Source organism: Mus musculus, chromosome X (genome assembly GCF_000001635.26).
Source record: "Mus musculus strain C57BL/6J chromosome X, GRCm38.p6 C57BL/6J".
NCBI lineage: Eukaryota > Metazoa > Chordata > Mammalia > Rodentia > Muridae > Mus > Mus musculus.
This window is the reverse complement of record NC_000086.7, coordinates 6,446,428-6,467,020: the sequence shown is the minus strand read 5'-3', so window position 1 is coordinate 6,467,020 and position 20,593 is coordinate 6,446,428. Positions and strand designations below refer to the sequence as shown.

The 20,593-nt window shown below is 39.6% G+C and overlaps 1 protein-coding gene and 1 long non-coding RNA gene across 4 annotated transcripts in view; one reads left to right on the top strand and one right to left on the bottom strand.

Annotated features, from left to right (window-relative positions):
- The window catches only part of 5430428K19Rik (RIKEN cDNA 5430428K19 gene), a 122,288-nt gene extending 107,643 nt beyond the window's left edge, over positions 1–14,645 (top strand). Inside the window, exon 3 of the long non-coding RNA NR_045426.1 lies at positions 13,955–14,645. This is a non-coding gene — a long non-coding RNA (RIKEN cDNA 5430428K19 gene). The remainder of the gene's footprint in view (positions 1–13,954) is intronic.
- Shroom4 (shroom family member 4) overlaps positions 1–20,593 on the bottom strand; it is a 237,506-nt gene that overhangs the window by 170,434 nt on the left and 46,479 nt on the right. The gene's annotated exons all lie outside the window — the stretch shown is intronic.

Genomic DNA, 20,593 nt, shown 5'->3' with positions numbered 1-20,593 from the left:
CCGTGTTGCTCCTGAACTCCGGTTCAAGAGACCCTTTTACTTCAGCCTCACATGTAGCAGAAAGTTGTGCTTCTTTCAAAAAATATTTTTGAAAGGCAAGGCTGTACAATATGATCCTTACTCAATTGATAAAAAAGAAGCATTTTCGATAACATTTCAAGCGCTGAGAATTGGAGCCGGTGGAGATGGTTGTGCCCTAGTAGAAGCTATTTCATATGTAACAGCTTTCAGGCTGTGTCTTCAAGTAACTCATTCAATTCTGCCAAGCAGCAGTTGACTGACTCCCTTTTGAATACAAATGTGGTGGCATAGTGACTTTGTATCTTCTTTGTGCAAGACACCACCACCTGTCCAGCACAAAGGAGGAGGCACAGATTAGATTGATACATCCTTATTTCTATAAGTTAAAGGGAACTAACTGAGAACTAACTGAGGTCGGCTGAGGGTAAGATGCTCCCTTGAGCATAAGGCCCACAGGAAAGGCTACCTCTTTAAACTTTTGGCCTAGACAGCAATCTTGGTTGGGGGACCAGAGCTGTCTTCATACAGGCAACCCATTTCCTCTGCTTAAAGATCCACTTGGAACTTTTTGGACCATTTTAAGAGGAAGATTTTGTTTGAAACCAAGTTGCTAAAATAAATAAATTCATAGATGCCCATGCCAACGATATATATCCGAGGCTCAGGGAATGTATTACACATGTAGTCCCTGGAAAGCCAAGAGAAGTGATTTATTCAAACCTCAGCAGAGGGGACTGAACACAAAAAGGTTGGGGGCCCAAACCTGTGCTTGGTACATCCATGTGCTGGATAGTCTTCACTGTCTCCTTGATAAGATTTAGAATTACCATAGGGACGTGTGTGTGTGTGTGTGTGTGTGTGTGTGTGTGTGTGTGTGTGTGTGACTGTCTGTCTGTCTGTCTGTCTGCTTTCAGAAAGGCTGATCACAGCAAGGCCAACTCACCTTGAATGTATGCAGTACCATCCCATGGGTTAGAGTCCCAAACATAATTTAAAAAAAAATAGAAAACAACCTTTTTAGCACAAGAACTTATCTCTCTGTATTCCAAGTACAGATATAATGTAACTAGCTGCCCCGTGACTTCCAGGCCATGATGGACCATAACCTAAAACAATGAGCCAAAATAAACCATTCCTTCCTTCAGTTGCTTTTGTCTGGTATTTCGTTCTACCAACTAGAAAATTAGCTAGTACACTTCAGTTCTCCAGGGATGCCTGTTATTTTGACACAATTGTGGAACACTTCCAATGAATTAGGACTTGAGTTCTTAGCATGACTTACCTGGGGAATACCCTAACTGATAAAGTATGGAGAACTTCATATGTGGGTCAGAGGGACCCATCCCAACTCAAGAGGCCTTCAAGTTACTGTCTTTCCTCTTAGAAATTATTGTTTCCTCAGACTCCCCATTACACTGAATCTTCAAGAATTAAATAAAATTGATCTGACAATCAAAATAGGTAAACACTTTACCATAACACCATCCAGTTGTGATATATGCTTGAGTGATAGAGAGGTTTGGCCAAAAAATGAAAGGATCTATACTTGGTCCTATTTGTTGTACTCTTTAAAAAAAAAAAAAAAGATTTATTTATTTATTTATTTATTTATCCTATATAAGTACACTGTAGCTGTCTTTAGACACAGATCTTGTTACGGATGGTTGTGAGCCACCATGTGGTTGCTGGGAATTGAACTCAGGACCTTTGGAAGAGCAGTCGGTGCTCTTAACCGCTGAGCCATCTCTCCAGCCCAAAAATCTAAACTTTTTTGGGTTTTTTCTTTTCTGTTTGTTTTTTTGTTTTTGTTTTTTTTTTGTTGTTTGTTTGTTTGTTTTTTTGAGACAGGGTTTCTCTGTGTAGCCCTGGCTGTCCTGGAACTCACTTTGTAGACCAGGCTGGCCTTGAACTCAGAAATCCGCCTGCCTCTGTCTCCCAAGTGCTGGGATTAAAGGCGTGCGCCACCACGCCCAGCTTATTTGTTGTACTCTTAAGAGGAAACAGGATCTGGAAGGAAGCTAGGACACATGCAAATCCACTGGCTGTCTGCCTGCAGTCTGCCACACTAGGACTGAATTATAAAACCCTTAGAGGGATCCATAGACTGATGGTAGAGCGCCTCTGTGTAGGGATGAAAAATTGTATTAGGAAACCTGCTAACCATGGTAAAAGCAGAGAGATTAGTCAGGAGAGAGACAAATCTTGCCCTACTTCTCACTGGGCTACTGAAGAAGCCTTTTGAAATATTAAGGTGCCCTGGCTGCCCCGGTCTACCATTTATCTTTTGAACAGAGAAAGATAAATAACTTAAGTAAGCATAATAAAGCTTTATCTCTTGACACTTTCTACTTCCATCCTATGCCTGTCTGTTGATATAAGGTACCTACATTATGTTTACTACAGCATATATTATCATTTAATGTAATTCTGTCCATTGCTCGTGAGAATTACTTTAATGTCTGTGTCATTCTGTGTCTAAAACTGTATGTGGCAAAACTCAATATATCCCTAGAATCCTGAAAATGACTGTAGCAAATTCTGAGGCCAGGAAAATTTTCAGTTTGTCACTCATTGCATGTTACAATTTTTATGTGCATATGTATGCATAAGAATGGGTATGCAAGTGGCATGGTGCTTGTGTGGAGGTCAGAGGACAACTTAGGGAGTCAAATCAATCTCTCTCTCTCTCTCTCTTTCTCTCTCTCTCCATTGCAGTTCCAGGTTTGACTTGTAAAGCAAGCACTTGTAACTGCTGAACCATCCCTTTGGCCCTAAAATTTCTAGCCTGGCATATCTAGTTTATAAAATGTGTCTGAATATGAACTTTTCAAGATGATTTTTAGCTTGAAATGATGGCATTAAGATAAAAGACCTATATTACTTATTGTCTGCTCTTTGTTCTCCTGCCCCCGGGTTCTTTGGCACTGAAGAAACAAAAAAGTATCATTTCAAAATGAAGCTGAGGCCACCATCAATTGAGCATCCTTAAAGGAATCTTAAAGTTTACTTATGTGAAAAGGTAACCCAACGGAAGTAGATGCATGCAAATGAAAAAGGAGATGCCAGACTTTAATCTTGCCATTTATGAACAAGGAAAACACAAAATGGCCAGACACTAAAATATTTTGCTCGTGTTTCAGATACAGTTTCTTTTACTTTAATTCCAATTTAGTAATTTTATTAAGAAAGGAATGCTTGGCAACAGCCTGAGTTGTCTGGGGATTTCCAGGGCACCTCTTTGGCCAACAACTCAATTAGATGTAACCCAAACCTGGTAAGAGAAGTTTTATTTGGTGACAAGTTGGGACTCTGCCTCTCCCATTATTTGGTGATTTCATTTAGATCTTCATATATGTATATATTGTAAGAAGTTTCTATGGTATTAGGTTTCCATATTACTCCTCAAATGCCCCTTACTTTTAGCTACATCTTACCATATTATTTCCCTCAAATCCCTTTCCTTTCCCCTCCCCATTTGATCCTTCCTAGTCCAGCTGCTCCACCCATTCATAATTGTCTATTCTATTTCCCTTTCCTAATGAGAACTCTATGTACCCTCTAGTTTCTTACTCTATTCCTATCCTCTGTGGTTCTACAGATTATCTACAGATTACAGCTGGTTATTATGAATAGAGCAGCAATGACTTAGCAAGTGTCTCTGGAGTATGACAAAGCATCCTTTTGGGTATGTGCCCAAGAATGGTATAGCTGAATCTTAAGATAGATCAATTTTATCTTTCTGAGGAACTCTGATGTTGGTTTCTATAGTGGCTGTACAATTTTGCACTTCCACCAGCAATGGGCAAGTAAGTATTGCCCCTTACTTATTCCACAGGCTTGCCAGCATTAGTTGTCACCATTCTGACAGGTATAAGATGAAATTTCAGAGTCATTAGCTTTGCATTTCCCTGATGGCTAAGGATGTTAAATGTTTCTTTAAGTGTTTCTTAGCCATTTGAATTTCCCCTATTGAGAGTTCTCTGTTTAGATCTGTACCCCATTTTTATAATTGGGATATTTGTTTTCTTGATGTCAGTTTTTACGTGTGTGTGTGTGTGTGTGTGTGTGTGTGTGTGTGTGTGCTTTACATATTTTTCATATTAGCCCTCTACTGCATGTGTAGTTCATAAAAAAAATCTTTTAGCATTTTGTAGGTTTCCACTTTGTTCAAATGATGGTGTCCTTTGTTTTTCTGAAGTTCTGCAGGTTCATGATGTCACATTATTAATTTTTCATCTTAGTGCCTGAGCTATTGGTGTTCTGTTTAGAAAGGGCTTCTCTTTTGTCAGTTTCAATGTATTGACTTTTACATTGAGGCCTTTGATTCATTTCCAGCTGAGTATTGTGCAGGGTGTTAAATATGGATCTATTTGCATTCTTCTACATGCAGCCATCTAGTTAGACCAGAATTAATTATCCAATACCAGGCTATTTTTATTACTATGCCTCTGTAGTACAACTTCAAATTGGAGCTGGTGATAACTCTAGCATTCCTTTTTTAATTTTATTTTATTTTAATTTTATTTTTATTAGATGTTTTCTTTATATACATTTCAAATGCTATCCCGAAAGTTCCCTATATCCTCCCCCGACCCTGCTCCCCTACCCACTCACTCCTGCCTCTTGGCCCTGGCATTCCCCTGTACTGGGGCATATAAAGTTTGCGTGTCCAATGGGCCTCTCTTTCCAGTGATGGCCGACTAGGCCATCTTTTGATACATATGCAGCTAGAGTCAAGAGCTCCCGGGTACTGGTTAGTTCATATTATTGTTCCACCTATAGGGTTGCAGACCCTTCAGCTCCTTGGGTGCTTTCTCTAGCTTCTCCATTGGGGACCCTGTGTTCCATCTTATAAATGACTGTGAGCATTCACTTCTGTATTTGCCAGGCACTGGCATAGCCTCATTCTAGCATTCCTTTTACTATTCAGGATTGTTTTAGCTATCCTTGTTTTTTTAGGGTTTTTTGTTTTGTTTAGTTTAGTTTTTTGCATTTCAGATGAAGCTGAAAATTGTTCTTTCAAGATCTGTGAATTGTATTGGAATTTTGATGGTGATGGCATTGAATCCGTAGGTTGTCCTATGTCATTATCCTACTGCTCCATGATGCTGAAAACATTTATCAACTGTGAGATTTTTCCTAGTGGAATTTTTTGGGTCACTTATATATATTATCATATCATCTGTAACTAAAGATGCATTGATTTCTTTATCTACAATTTCTATCCCTTTGATATCCTTTAATTGTTTTATTGCTTTAGCTAAAACTTCAAGTCCTATATTAAATAGGTATGTTGAAAGTGGACAACCTTGTCTTGTTCCTGATTTTAGAGGAATTGCTTTGAGACTCTCTCCAGTAAAGTTAATTTTTTCTATGAGCTTGCCTTTATTATGCTGAAGTATGTTCCCTATATCCCTGTATCTCAAGGAATTTTATCATAAAGGGGTGTTGGATTTTGTCTAAGGCCTTCTCTGCATCTTATGGGATGATCGTGTAGATTTTGTCTTTCAGTTTGTTTATGTGGCAGATTGTATATGTACGCTAAATTTTCCCTACATCTCTGGAACGAAGCCTACTTGATTGTGGTAGATGATGTTTTTGATGTGTCCTTAGATTCATTTTGTTAAGATTTTATTGAGAATTTCTGCTTTATGTTTATAAGGCAAATTGGTCTGTAAATGGGTCTTTATTGAGTCTGTATCTAGTTTTGGTATCAAGGTAACTGGGACCTCCTAGTTTGAATTGGGCAATGCTCCTTCTGCTTCTATTTTATAGAATAATTTGAGGAGTATTGGGATTAACTCTTCTTTGAAAGCCTGGTAGAATTCTGGGCTAAAGCCATGCCTCTGTCCTTTTTTGGTTGGGAGGCTTTTAATGATTGCTTCTATATTACTAGGGGATATAGGTCTGTTCGATTGCTTACCTGATCTTGATTTAACTTTGGTAAGAGGGATATATTGATAAAATTATTAATTTCTTTTAGATTTTCCAATTTGGTTTTTAAAGTATGTTCTTATTATTTTCTGGATTTCTTCAGTGCCTGCTGTTATGCCCCTCATCTTTCTTTTTTAATTTTGTTAAATTGGATATTCTTTCCCTGCCTTTTAGATAATTTGCATAAGGTTACTCTATTTTAGTGATTTTTCTCAAAGAACTAACTCTTTGTTTCATGAATCTTTATATTGCTTTTTTTGTTGTTTCTATTTTATTGATGTCAGCCCTGAATTTGATTATGTCTTGTCATCAACTCCTTTTGGGTGTGACTTCTGTTTGTTCTAAAGCTTTAAATTGCTTCTATGAAACCTCTCCAGTGGTTTTTTTTTTTTTTTTTTTTTTGGCACTTAATGTTACAAACCTGACTCTTAGAACTACTCTCATTATGTCTCAAGTTTGGGTGTGTTGTGTATTTATTCTCATTTGATTCTACACAGTCCTTAATTTTTCTTGACCCATTTTTTCAGGCATTCAGTTTCTTTGAGTTTGTAAGCTTTCTGTTGTTCCTGTTGTTGATATCCGTCTTTGATCCCTGCCAGTCAGATAGGATACGGAGTGTTATCTCAATTCCCTTTTATCTGGTGAGACTTGCTTTGTGTCAGAACATGTGGTCAGTTCTGGGCAAAGGTCTATGAGGTGCAGAGAAGAAGGTGTATTCTTTTGTGGTTGGATGAAATAGGTGCTTACTACAAACTGACACCAAGGCTCCATTGCTGAAGACAATACCTACACAAAACACTGAATATGAAGAAGTCAAGCTGCTGCCTACATAGAGCCACTACCTCCTACCATCTTTGATACAAGAAGGTACTCTGCATGCTACCAGAAGAGAAACACCAAGACAGCCACAAACCGTTTGATCCACAATGATGTCCTGTCTGCAAGATGTGCTAGGGCAATCATGACACAAATCTTGAGGAAGTAACCAACCAACATCTTGTTTGACTCACAGTCCACTCCACTCTGTATTCCACACTGACCAAGAACCAGAGACTGGAAAACTCATTGACCTAGGATAAAACTAAATAATACTGGTCTAAAAAAGATTTTGAAAAATGTAGAAATAAAGGAGCTCCTAATGCTATTCTGCTCTACTCCTAGATCAGTGCCTTGGCTCAGCCATCATCAGAGAGGCTTCCTCTGGCAGCAGACAGGAATGGATACAGAGATCTACAGTCATACATTATAGGCAGAGAGCGTCCTTGGAACACACAGCTCTAAATAGGATGCCCCCAACAAATCCCTCCCTTCAGCGCTCAGAGAACCCCTTGGAAGAGAAGGCAGAAAGCATTTAAGAGTCAGAATGGGGAAGGATTTAAAATGGCAGAGGCTGAGAGACCATAGACAAGTCTGCAGAACCCACAGTATCTATGGAACAATTTTTAGAAGGCTTTATGGGAGAATGCTTTTTTAAAAATGGGACTCATGAAAATATTAAATAAATAAAAAATTTAAAAAATGGACTCACTAAAATGGAAAGAGAGATGGCAGAGCAGAACCTCATCCTCATCGGAGAATGGGGAAGCTAGAGACTCACCGTCGGAGGGTATGGAACACAGCAATTGCTGGCTACCCACAGACTGCAATCACAACAGATGGCACCAAATGAGCCTGGGATGGCTGGAATGGAAGGCAGGGAGGTATGTGGTAGCCTGGGGGCTCTCCTGGAACCTACCCATGAAGCCCTGCCTAGTCACAACAATTCTCTGACTGGGCAACAGCAAGATTTATGAGTCTTAGCGATGGTACTGCTGAAACAAGAAATCTTGAAGCAGACCACTGGCTACTGGCAGTTTGACCGTGTTCCAGTGAGTATATTATATGGGCAACACAAATTGGTATATTACCTTTTTCTTCTTTTGGGGGAGAGGAGGTCACAATGATGGGGGTGGGCCTGGGAGGACTTGGAAGTGGATGTGAGTGGGATGTATTATGTGAAATTCTAAAATAATCAATGAAACTATTCTGTTGGGGGGCGGGGTCCAGAAGAGATAGAAGATACCAGGAAAACAAGGCCCTCTGAATCAGCTGAGCAGAGATCATATGAACTCACAGAGACTGAAGCCGCATTCACAGGACCTACATGGGTCTGCACCAGGTCCTCTGAATATATATTATGGCTTCAATTTTAGTGTTTTCTATGGGACTCCTGAAGAGGAAACATTTGAGTCTCAGATTCTTGTGCCTTCTCTTGAGCACAAGAAAGAAACGGAAGAAGAGAGAGAGCAGGAGAAAAAGAAGAGGAGGAAGGAGAAGGAGATGGAAAAACAGGAGGAAGAAAAGGAGAAGATGCTGCTGGTGTTGGTACCTATATACCTATATGTACATAATTTGACATAATAAAGGTTTTTTTTCTTTTTTCCTCCCAGGATACTTTATCTCATCTGTCAATATGTTGCAGGCATTAGAAGGAAACTGCAACAGCAGGCAATGGGCCCCCAGAGAGTCCAAATTAACTTTTGACTTTGGCTTTGAGGGTTATGAACAACAGAGATAAACTAGAGACAGTCTAAAAGGCCCAGAGGAAATTAACATGAACCTAAGAGCAATTCTAGTTGGTAGCTTTAGCTCTGCAAAACAATACATTTCCCCAGGCAATTCCCTCACCCCACTACTTTAAAGAAACTTTACTTTCAAAGAAACTTCTACTTTGCAGAAGAGCACTCTAACAGGGGCAATGCTTTCAACAACTGTGAAAACCCAGTGTACTGGAAAGGAAATAGCCTCAGTATGTTCTAAATCCTCCAGCTTCACCCCCTCTGCAAAAAGGGGAAGATTACTCTAAGAGATGGTATCTCACCTTCTAGAGGGAAGAAAGTACTGCATTCAGCTCGAATGGTGACTACTCTTAATAGACTGAAACTGCAATAGATTTCTTAGTAAAAAAGCCCCACTCAAGTAACTACAGGCAACCTTTAAACTGCCTCAGAGAGCTCTTGACATGGCACGGAAAATTGTTAATTTTTCTTTTTAATACTAGAGTTCCATTCTCTGGCTTAATCAATAACCCAAGAGCGCTTACTAAATGAATACTGTAGTAAGAAATGTAGGAAATGTTGAAAACTCAAAGGAGTTGTTGCTAGCCCCAGAACTAAAAACTGCCTTTTACAGGCCCTAATAATAAGGTATAACATTGAAAACCCTCAGCTAAAAATCAAAGGCCTTTCCTATACCCGGTACCTTACTTTTCCAGCTATTCTGAGCCATCCAACTAGGAGGCTTAGAAGCTACAGATGTTATGCAATTGCCTTTAATAAGATGAAACTTAAGAAAAATGGCTAGTGGATTCGAGGGAAATAGAGGATTCTAATGGTCCAAGCGGATCAAAGAAAAATTATTAAGGGGCCTTGTAACTCATGTTACCTGATAAAGAAGATGTTAACTGTTTTAGTCAGCTGTGCCTTTGGGGTAAAGGGTCTATAAAGTATACACTACAAAAAATTGGTAAAGGCCAGACTGTTGTTTTTATAACTATGTACGAGGAGGCACTAAGCCACTGCCTTTCATTAACCTTTTCAAGTAAAAGATCAATGATTAGAGTATAATCAAATGTTTCCCTGTCAAGGATATAAACATTATCTTCTGATACTGATGACACTTGTTTGGGGTAGATGAAGGCTTGCCTCACCTGCAGTAGAGAAAGGACTTTGTTCTCTACACCAAAATGCCTTCTTCACAGTCTTGAGCATCTTGAAGGCAAGGAATCTTACAACTGTGTTCTATTAAGGCTTAAAAATTCTCTTCAAATAAGAGAAAAGGGCATCTTAACTTGTTGAAATATGGAGATAATATACCTTATTTATAGGTATATCAGTACCTGTAATCTTAAAGTTTTAGATTTTTTCCTTATTTTCCTTTTAACATGTTAGCATGATATTGTATCTAATATATTATACAATACTGTATTAAAGCTTATTATTATCCTTTTTTAAGTCTATTCTACCACTTTGTTTCTTCTTAGAAATATTCTTTTCTATTTTGTCACATTCTCTCTATATAAGCATCAGCTTGTTTGTTTGTTTATGTTTGCTTGTTTTACAGCACAAGAGATCTTACTCCTAAACTCAGAATGTTAAACTTATGAGGACAGATGCAGGACAAGACCTGATGTCCTCAGATATGAAAACAGCAGTTCAAGGTGGAGCATGCCTCATAATCAAAGAGAAATGCTGAGTTGAGGCTAACAGGATGTAGCAGTCCCAGACAAAGCTTCTTGTGCTACAAGGATTCCAGCTCCTCTCCAATTGATATGCAGAATACATAAGAGTTTATGGTTCCTCTCAGGTAGGGAGTATAGCCCACTACAGGATAGAAGTTATACATGATGGATCATCATTCAGCTCGCCCAAAAGGCGTCTGGGCTCCAGCTCTCATTGCAGAATTGATGTTACAGAAAGGAATAGAGAAATAGAAAAGACCTTGTTCATAACGTTACAGAATTAGGACATGAAAATACTAAGGTAGCAATGAGAAAGGCTGCATACTAACAATTCAGCCCAGTGGAAACTAGCCAGCAGCACTGGTGCTGGTGCACAGGCACTCCTGATTGTCCAAAGATAACCTCTAGCCCATTAAAGTACCACAGCCCACAGTCCTGCATGCAGATGCTAGATGCTGATACATACAACACAGAAGGTGTATGTAGAACTATACATAACTGAACAAGAGTGGAGAGCCCACACTGTTGAAATAAGCCAAAATTCCATACTATGTAAATGGGCTTAAAGTATCTCACTAGGGGAAGTCCCCAACTCTTTGTAGGACTGTGCCAACTGAGTCACTAATCTCCTTTTGCTCTTCCCTACATGTTACATGGAAAGTACATCTTTTCCTAACACAGTGTCTGCTCTGTTCCACCCCTGTGTCTCTGCTACAGTCCTTGTTCAGACACACAAGAACCTGAAAATCCCTGCCCCCAAGAGGTGCTCTGGAACGCCATATGAACTGTTATCGCTGTTATCTGAACACCTAGTGTGTAGGCCAATGGAATGTCTAGTAGAGAACTTTTAGATGTCCCCTGGCTTCAGCTCAACATAGTCTCCAGTATTAAACGTGGAGCACTTGAATTGCTGTTCACCCATGCTTCTCTCCATCTGGACTTTGTCTTGCATCTTGACCCAGGGTCCTAGGCCTTTGTGGCCTGCCTTTACCCCATTGGAAGCATCTAGAATTCACAGTTCTTAAAGAATATTTTTTAAAGGCTGTGTCTATATGACCCTTACTCACCTCATGTACAATAAGCATTTTATTGAAAACATCTTAAGTATTCAAGGACAAAATTAAAACTTTGGGAGTTGAAGATAGTAGGGATCCAGTATTTGTGTCCTCTTTTAACCCTTTGGTAGCTACTCTAACCTACACACAAACACACACACATACACACACACAATGTATAAAGTATAATGTGTGAACTGAGTGTTCATCTCAGTAATTAAGATTAAAGTATTACAGCTTGTAGATTTATTGTTATTCAACTAATCCTGACACTAGAAGAACCCAAACATATCCATGTATCTGTGGCTCAGCGGACTTAGAACAGATGGTGGAATTCATCAGACACTTGCTTAGGACATCATTTATCTTCCGGTACTAAATAAGATACTCCCATTCCAGAGACCTTGTATTGAGCAGTGGTAGTAGGTGAAGCTATTAAACACATCCTGGTAATTCCAGATTACCAGGCATTGTAGTTATAAGGAATGAGAATAAAAGGAATAAGAAAATGTGTTTTTACTTGATATTTTCTGAGTGTGAGAGTCCCCTTTTCTTTCAGAATATCCAAGTTTCCAACATCCAAGATTTAATTGGGATGGAGAGATGGCTCAGTGGTTAAGAGCACATACTGCTATTGCAGAGGATCCAAGTTTGGTTCTCAGCACTCACACTGGGCGGATCACGACTGCTTCTAACTCCAGCTCCAGAAGCACTTATCTCTGACCTATGCAGGCACCTGCACTCACAAGTCTGTATGCAAACACACACACATGCACACAGTTTAAAATAGTGAAAATGAAAGTTTCAAAGACTTAATAAATATTTCCTGAATCAATAAACAAATCGCAACACAGAAAGTAAGGCAGTAGAATGGACTACATATGCGATTTATAGTTGCAGAAAACTGTAGTCTTGGTTTCCAGTGTTTCTACATACTATGTAGTACAGGACAACCTCCATGAGTTCTCCACGCTAAATAAGTGTGTGTGTGTGTGTGTGTGTGTGTGTGTGTGTGTGTGTGTGTGAGTGTGTCCATTATATAAGATACATATTTCCATTTTAGGATCATGGATGTGTGAGTGTGTCCATTATATAAGATATATATTTCCATTTTAGGGTCATGGAAAGGAGCACATAAAAGGCACAAATGGTAGGTAGAGTTAGCATTTAAGAACTAATATTTCTCTCCCAAAATTATATAATTTAAAGTTGGCAAAGATTTTGCCTGGCATGCATGCATGAAAACCTGGGTTCAATTCCCAGTACTACAGGAAAAAAGAAACAAAAAACAAACAAGCAAAAACAGGTATCATGGATCACACCTGAAATCCTAGAGTCTGGAGGCACTATAGAAATCATAAGTGCAATAATGTTTAACTTGTGTTTCTGGACAGCTGATTTACCAGCACAGCATTGGCTGAAACCTCAAGACATATGGACAACTCAAAGACAAAGAAAAGGGCATTATACATGCATCATTTCTAAATAAAGGCCTTCCTAGAAGCTGAGCTTACACAACTATGAAATATAGCTACTCGAAATTTCCTCAGAGGTTTTGTTGCACATTATAAGTCTTACTGTTCCACATATATAAAGCTCAGTATCATAAGACATAAGTACCACTATAGGCAAATCCACAGTATGTGTTTTATACATCTGTTAGATGTATAAATGAGCTCAGGAAAAACTATTTGCTACTTCATCAAAGAAACAAAAGCAGAATTTTGAGAAATAAAGGCTGGATTTAGGCATAAAATGAGCATCAGCAGAAGCAGATTTTGAAGAGAGGGAGAAGGTCCATTACATTACAGCACCAGTAAAGGTCTCCAAAGGAAAACACATTCAAGATAGGGAGAAGGAAAAGTGGAACTCAGAATTCAAAGGCCAGGCTCCACAGCAGGGTAGGGAGGGATACATGGAAGACACTGACAAAAACAACAAGGTCTTGGAAAATGGTTGGAGTGACACCTGAGTGCTTGCATGACTGACCATGGTTGACAATTTCTGTAGGTGGCTCTGCTGCATAATCAGGGAATCCAGGAACCCTTTTCTCAAAGAAGTCTTTCAAATTAATTAACACGCTTGCATTATTTGGTATAGGATGGAAAGTAGAGTCTTAATAATTCTTGGAACAACATAGGAGCATACTTTCTATTGTCGGAATGCAAAAGAATTGGCTTCTCTTTAACTGACCTAATCTCCATCACCACGGCCTTATTAGCAATTTTAAACCACTTCCCTTTCTGTCCAAACTCTGTATTTCAAATCTTTCCCTAATTGAGTCTCACACAAAGTCTCAAGACAAGGACAAAATGTGGACAAATTACTGTGCCAGAGTAAAACATGAGGCTTTTACCCCAGCTCCTAATTGTGTTATAGTTCCCATTTGAAACCACAGTAGCACAGTCCTTATTGCCAACACTCTTATTAGCACTCCGATCGTCTGCGCTCCCACTAGAATACTCATTAAGCTCTACTTTGAGCATAGAAGTCTTCCCCTAGTCTATTCCTCCAAACATTGCCAAATTTCTTTCACAGGTTAGAAAGAACTCCACTCCTCATACCAAATTTCTGTGTTAAGTATTTTTGGTTTTTTGTTTGTTTGTTTGTTTGTTTGTTTGTTTTGATAAAATACCTGCCATACCAAATTGCAGGCGGGAAACATTCATTGTGGCTTTCAGTTCTGAAGGTTACAGGACACAATCTCTGGTGTCATTCATTCTAGGCCAATGGGAAACAAAAACGCCATAGAGACTGGAGCATGCAGCAGAAGATACTTCCATGGCGGCAAACAATAAGCAGGCCGAGAGAAAGAAGTTGAGATCTGGGTATAAACCTTCAAGGGCTGTTTCCAATGATCAACTTTCTCTATTTCGGTCAGACCTTCAAAAGTTTCCTCTACCTTACGAAATAGAATCACCAGCCCAGAAGCAAAGATTCAAGACTTGGAGAGAGAGATTTCAGAGTCAAACCACAGCACTGTATCTTTGTGTTTAACATTCTGAAGAGCTGCCAACTCTCTTCCAAGGAAACATACCATTTCGTATGTCCACCAACAATGTATGAGTGCATTTGAATTCTAATACTCTACCATTATCAACAATACCCAGCTGTAGGGTTTTTTTGTTATAATAATTTTAAATATGTGAAAAATGTTATAGTGGCTCAGACTCCACTTCCTTAATGACTAATGTTACTGAGCTATTCATGTGCTTACTGGATATTAGCGTATGCTCTTTGAAGAAATGCCTATTCAAATTCATACCCTGCCTTTGAAAGCATGATTTCACTTAGGATGTGAGAGTGTTTCCTTACCATAATCACTCTGTCTGGCTAATCTGAAAGGTCCTTTAGAACAGGGACTGTGTTTTGTGCATAGTTATCTTGATTTCCCAGTAAAAGTCCCAGTAGAAAATTCATTGCTTGTTTTTTTTCTCTCTGAATGAATGAAATCTTGATACCCCAGAATACTTTATAAATGTCATGTCTACCGTGAATCTTTTACTTGTCTCATTTGGGTAGAATAACACAGTTTATTATATTCCCACAGCTTCTGGATGCTAACATTTGTATGTGTGTGTACATGTGTGTGCATTTGTGTACTGTGCATGTGTGTACATGTGCATGTGGTAGGAGGTGTAGCAGGAATCAAATCTACAGCTTCATGCATACTAAGCAAGCATTCTATCCACTTCCTGTTCCTAACCTGTCAAGTGTTTCTTTGTAGTTTATTATAGTTACATAAATATATACATTATATATATTTACTGTGCTTCTCTTGGGAGAAAGATGGAAGAGAGAGAATGGCATAGAGAGAATAGGGAAGGAGGGAGGGAGAGAATGAGAGACAGAGAGACAGATACAGGAAACAGAGACAGTCACAGGCATGGAGAGCATAGACTTTGCTTCATTTAAGGAGAAAAAAACTGTTGTGGTACAATGCTAAGCACACAGAAGGAGTTCAAGCAGCATTTGCCAAATTGAATTGCTAGAACATTTGGATATTAGTATGGAGATTTTACTTTAGATCCATACCTCATACCATATACTTAAATAAATTCCAGATGGGCCCAGGAATTAAACACAAAAAAGAAAAAAAAACACCCTGGGGGAATAGGGAAGACAGAATCACATATTTGTCCCATCTGTGGTGGAGTGGTAAATTTTTGAATATTGAAAAATGAAAGAAGCCTCACAGGCAGGATGGATGTATTTGAATACATAAATGTAAAAGAGAACACTTCTCCATATGAAAGATGATAAAGCACACAGAAAAATGAAAACAATAAAATTGGAAAAATGTGCTACAGATATAAATGATAAAACTGGCTGCCCAAAATATAAGGAATAGATAAAAATATACAAGATCAATGTCCAGACTTCCTTGAAAAGTGATGAAAGAAAATGTCAGAACAAAGAGACAGTAAATTGTGACATTTAAAATACAAAGCCTTGTTAAATAAATTTAAAAAGGAACAAATGGACAGTATACTTACTAACCTATCAAACTAGCAAAGACGTTAAAATGATAACGTTAGCTCAGGGTGCCGGGGTTCTGTGCAAGCTGACACTCTTATACAGTACAGCATTTGGAAATACAGTCTGGCAACATCTACCAGCAAGAGGAAAGCACCTCTGCCTTTCAGCTGACTTAATACATTTCTCATAAGAAATTGCAGAAAGCAGTAACCTTCAACAAAAGAAATACAATTTTTATGGCAACTGTTCACAATACTATGGTTTATATGTGTAAAAAATTTTAAATAACTTAAAATGCCCAGTAATAGTAAAATGCCTTAGCAAAACCTGGCCGGCTTATTAAATATCACAGTCTTGAATTTTAGCAAGGAATTTTAGCCTTGTCTACATTGTCTGTCTTCACTTTTGTGGTCTATTCATACGAGATGTCCATACTCAGCTTTGACTGTGCCTATTTCTAGAATATACTACCTTCCCAAACCTACCCAACCTGCTACCCCTAGTTCTAATTCCCTGATTTGATTCTGCTATAACTGAAAAAGTAACAGACTCCCAGGAAAATGAGGGTCAATGGCACATACCTACAGTCCCAGCTACCAGGGAGTCTGAAATGGGAGGATAGCGTAAGCCCAGGAGTTCAAAGCCAGTCTTGGCAACAGAGACAAGCCTTATTTCAAAAACTCAAAGACTGGAAAGAAGGTTAGGGAATGAGGAAATGGGATAGATAAGAGGGAGGGAGACAGAGAGAGAAAAATGAAATAAAAGAAGGAAGGAGGTAGGAGGGAGGGAGGGAGGGAGGGAGGGAGGGAGGGAGGGAAGGAAGGAAGGAAGGAAGGAAGGAAGGAAGGAAGGAAGGAAGGAAGGAAGGAAGGAAGGAAGGAAGGAAGGAAGAAAGAAAGAAAGGAAGGAAGGAAAAAAGGAAAAAAGGAAGGAAAGAAGGGAGGGAGGGAGGGAGGAAGGACGTACGGACGTACGGACGGACCAGTAGATTTCTCAACAGTCAGGACACAATTCTCACTCCTCCTGTAGGAGAGGTGTTGTGGCAGCTATTTCCCAATGCCACAGCATTTTAAAAAAACTATTACTGTGGTCCAAACTGTGTTAGAAGCTTCAAGATAAGTGAGGAATTACTGAAAATGGTTTGCTTGAATTGTAGGCTCTTAGCAAAAGTGTTTGCTTTTCATGAACATGAAGCATTTTAATAAATTCTTCTAGTTCATAATACAAATATTTTCATATGAAAACACCTCTAGTCAGGAAAGACAGCATTAGCCTCTATAAATTAGTAATATTAAGAAAAGATGTGGCCATGTTAGGAATAAAGAGAAGCCTAGGAACAGACCACAATAAATTAATTTATTATATTCATGCTCATTTGTCTGTTACAAACTAAAATATATTTAAATGGATGTCTGGTTTATTTATTAAAACTCATTATTGTGTCAAAATAATGCACTTAACTTTCACAAATATATCACATCACACCATCTTACCGATTCTCTTTGGGGACCCAATCTCAATCTTATATTTATAAAACAAACTCTTAGTTTAATTAGAGTTGCTTCAAGACTGAAATCAAAGCAGAACATAGACTCTCCCATAATCACCTTAGAGCTATTTTTGTAAAAGAGTGGACACCAGTAAAACAAACAAACAAAACAAAACAAAACAAAACAAAACAAAACAAAAGCCATTGTACACATTAAAGTCAATGTACACATGAAAGGCAATGGGAAACAAATAGAAGACCATTCATTCTTGGTGGGAATGTAAAAGAATGCTATATTCATTTTGAATACTACAACCAGCAAAAATCAAACATTTGGAAGAAATTTAAACTGTGAAAAACTTGGCCTTGGTGGCAAGGAGATTAAAAAAAAAATAAAAACAACCACAGATTCTCTTCCTGGGATCTGCTCCCTAGACAGGGCTGGGTGTTGAAACTGCTATTTGCTGTTGGAAACAAGAATCTTACGAGCTTTAAAAGAAAGGGCAGAATAAGAGTGATGCTTTAATTTGGTCATTCTGTGAATGCATTTATTTATTCTATAGCACAGTACTGTTCATTAATCCCGAGCTTTTCCCCTCTACCTATGAGCATGAACTGCTTAGTGCTTTGATCAGCAACAGTTTCTGCACTATTAACTCAACTTTAACTGTGCAGTGATTCCCATGTGCTGAGCATCTGAAATAAACATGCAGTGCAGGTTGATGGGCAGGAAAGGAAAGAGCTCACAGATCCTTAGCAGCCAAACCCTTTCCAGAATCCAAATCTGCTGAGGTCTGGCACCAACAGTCTGGTAAACATTTGTATGAATTAGGTTGGCAGGTTGATAGATTTCTTATTACAAAGTTAGGTTTCTTGAACTCTCCAAAAAGTGGAAGAGAATATTTGGACAGCAAGCATACCAGCAACAGGGCAGGGGAGTGAGACCTGAGGATGTTGGTTCAGCCATTTCCTGAGCAGATCGGAAGGGAATGCTTTCAATTATTGTCACACAATGGGCCAGATGAACCCTAGTCTGTTCTCCCAAAACAAAGGAAAAAGGAGGGAGAAGAGGGAAAGAGAAGAGTGCAGGAAAAGAAAACTATGGGACAGATGGAGGGGGAGGATAGAGATGGGAGGGGAAGAAAGAAGAAAAGAAGAGGAGGGGAGGGGAGGGGAGGGGAGGGGAGGGGAGGGGAGGGGAGGGGAGGGGAGGGGAGGGGAGGGGAGGGGAGGGGAGGGGAGGGGAGGGGAGAGGAGAGGAGAGGAGAGGAGAGGAGAGGAGAGGAGAGGAGAGGAGAGGAGAGGAGAGGAGAGGAGAGGAGAGGAGAGGAGAGGAGAGGAGAGGAGAGGAGAGGAGAGGAGAAAACAGAAGAACAGTGGTCCTGGGAAATGATGAAAGAAAGGAGGAAAACTCCCTTCAATTAAGTCAAAGCAAGGATTAACAATTGTAATAACTATAAAGGTTACTTTTGCATAAAATGAAAATAGAAAAGGCCAGTTCAGGAAATGTTAACACACTAGCTCAGTCACTCACAGTTCATAGGCCTGAGTCATCTGGCTTTGCGGGCCCACAGAATCTAGCCTTGTTGCTTGGGCTTTTATGAGGCATATCTGTCCTGGTGGCAGCTCGCAGACTGGCAGGGCTACAGCTGGCATGGCCTCGGGTCAGAAACTAATTATGGCACAATCATTCACTTGTTCATGAGTGGGGAGGGCAGTTCTGAACACAAAACCTCCCCTCCGAAGCCTTCCTTCCTGGGGTGTTACTTGGGACTTTGCAGGGCCATCAACAAACTCAACAAGCCTGGCTGCTGCTCCCCTGCTTTAATGTCCCCCTCGACAGTCATTGTGTCTCTGGGCTCTATGGATCTAGGATGGAAATCTCGAGAAGAAAGTTCTTTCAAAGGGCTTAGAGACTAAGAATCAGTTGTCCAGTGTCAGGAGATCAGTCCTGAAATTATATACATATATGTAACATTAAACAAAATGAGAAGGTCATACTTATTCATTTAAGGATGTATTTGTTTTTTTCTGTGTGTGTGTGTGTGTGTGTGTGTGTGTGTGTATGTGTGTAGAGTAACCATTTTTAAAAGACCATGAATTTGAAAGAGAGAAAGAGAGAGAGAAAAGCAGTGCACGAGAGAGGTTGGAGGGAGGTAAGGGAAGTGGGGAAATGAAGTTATCATAACTTTAAAAATTAATTACCATAAAATTTTAAAGTTTTTGTCTTTGCTTTACTTGCGTTCATTTGCACACTTCAAACTCCAACATTTCCTAACTAGGAAGTCCTTTTAGAATCTGGACACTGAATTACTTTTCTGAGTATACCCCTCACACTTTGAGAGAGAAGAAGGGGGTGATGAAGACAATCCCCCCTTTTTTTTTTTCCTTCTACCAATGGAAGATGAGCTTCCTGCTCTTGGAACTCACAATTCAATTAAAGCTTTATGGGACCCTGCCTATGTAAACAGAAGCTTAATTACTGTCCTCCAGCATGGTACCTCCCTGCCCCAAGGTCTGCCCCACTGCGCTCCAATCAAACTTCCTGACAAAGCACACACAAAATACATGCCTTTACACATGCATACCCATAGACTGTAGCCAAAGACTTCCAGATAGCCCCAGGAAGCCGAGAATGTGTACCTAGATATGCACGCACACACATGAAAAGGTATGCATGTTAGTTTACTTACAAACAGAAGAGAAGGTAAGCACACTGCAGAAGCCTGGTGAAATTTCACAGGCCAGTGAGCTGGAGAATTGAGTAAAGAGGAGAAAAAAATAAGTCTGAAATCTCCACAGAGCAAAAGGCAGACAGCATGCACGTAGCTATTGGCCAGTGACAGGTAATCTGCTAGGACGGCAGAAAATGGATTCAGAGAGAACTCAGGAAACTGTTTAAAGATCAACAGGCTCCATCAGTATAGAATGCCACTGGTGATTTGACAGTAATACAGTCGAGGTCCCAGAGTAAATTACTTCCATGCTTATTATTGCTTATGGAGAACATCACCCAATTTAGGCTTAGACATTTAAACACTCCTACTCCCTGACAGAAATCAGAGAAAACATTCCTGCCAGGAGTACCCTTTGTAAGGTGGAGCCTTGCCAAGCACACAGGCATCTGCAGCCCTCTGTGGTCACATATTCTGCCTATTTGCCTCATATAGGCCCCACAGTCTGTTTGCATTCCCACACCTGGCCCCACCTTCCAGCAGAGGCCAAGAGCATCATTCCTGGACCAATGCCCAGCCTTTGAAGTCAGAGAGAATGCAGCCGGTTAGATGAGGAGATCCAGATTCAAGACTCCTCAGCATCCACTTCCCTTCCTCAGCCATTCTTACAGAAAGTTAAAGTCAAGAGGCACTTTGGCTGAAAAAAAAAAAAACACACAGA